Consider the following 1,189-nt stretch of genomic DNA (forward strand, 5'->3'; position numbering starts at 1 on the left):
GTTTCTGTAAGTTGAATGCGTGACTGCGCCGCCTTGTAACCGGTGAGGCCTTGGGTATCAAAGCTCCACCGAGCTTCCCTCGCCTCTATTCAACTTACTTTAACTCGGATTGATTCCAGAGGGGTTTGCTTAAATTGTAACGAATTCCCGTTCGAAGGATTAGAAGCTGGTCTAGAAACAATCTATGTGGATCCATCATGCTTTTTGTTTGCTAGAAATCAGTAGGTTTGCTGTGGTGGAGTCAGCCTTGTTTGTGTTTGCATAGAACATCTCTTCCTTTTTATGACTTTTCTTTTTGATTTTGTTTTTCTAGTGTATGCCCGAAGTTTTTAAACGGGCTTGGAAAAGAAACACTCTAGGTCGTTTGATTAGTGACAAACCTAGTAGTTCTTCTTGTGAAGGCGGAGAGCTCGAAGACTCTTCTTTTGAGAGCCCCTTTTTTGGAAACTTCAGTTTTGAGAATCTATCTCTTTGTGAGGAAAGTACCCCTAGTAATCCTAGTCCTTTGGTAGTGCCAGAAATGGCAACTTTGAAAGCTTTGCTAAACCCAACTAGGACCTCTCGTCCGTCTTGTATCAAGTTAGCTGAAACCGAGGCAAATTATGAACTAAAACCTGGGACTTTACAGATGCTCCCAATGTTTTTAGGGAAGGAGAATGAGAACCCCTATTTTCATGTTAGGGAATTTGAGGAAGTTTGTAGTACTTTGAAAATTAAAAACCTAAGTGATGATGCGTTGAAACTTAGGTTATTCCCATTTTCCTTAAAAGATAAAGCCAAATCTTGGCTGTATAGTTTGGACTCTGAGTCAATTGAAACCTATGACCAACTTACTTCTGCCTTTATACATAAGTTTTTACCAAGTCATAAAACATCGTCTATTAGGACACAAATATGTACTTTTGCTCAACAAGAGGGAGAATCTTTATATAAGTACTTAGAAAGGTTCAATGACTTGATATCTGAATGTCCTCATCATGGTTTGGAAAAGGTTAGGTTAGTTCAGATCCTCTACGAGGGTTTATATTATTCAACAACAACCATGGTTGAGTCCTTATGCACAGGTGGGTTTGAGAATAAAACTGTTGATGAAGCGACGACATTTTTGAATGAAATCGCCGATAAGACCCAACAATGGGAAAATAGTAGGGAACCCCAGAAAACAATTCTTCTAAGTAGAGGAAATGTT

The 1,189-nt window shown here is 39.2% G+C and overlaps 1 pseudogene; it reads right to left on the reverse strand.

Annotated features, from left to right (window-relative positions):
• Positions 1–884: 884 nt before the first annotated feature.
• On the reverse strand, positions 885–984 carry LOC113307274 (annotated as a pseudogene).
• Between the last annotated feature and the right edge of the window lie 205 nt (positions 985–1,189).

The sequence above is a fragment of the Papaver somniferum genome, chromosome 8 (genome assembly GCF_003573695.1).
Source record: "Papaver somniferum cultivar HN1 chromosome 8, ASM357369v1, whole genome shotgun sequence".
In the NCBI taxonomy this organism is placed as follows: domain Eukaryota; kingdom Viridiplantae; phylum Streptophyta; class Magnoliopsida; order Ranunculales; family Papaveraceae; genus Papaver; species Papaver somniferum.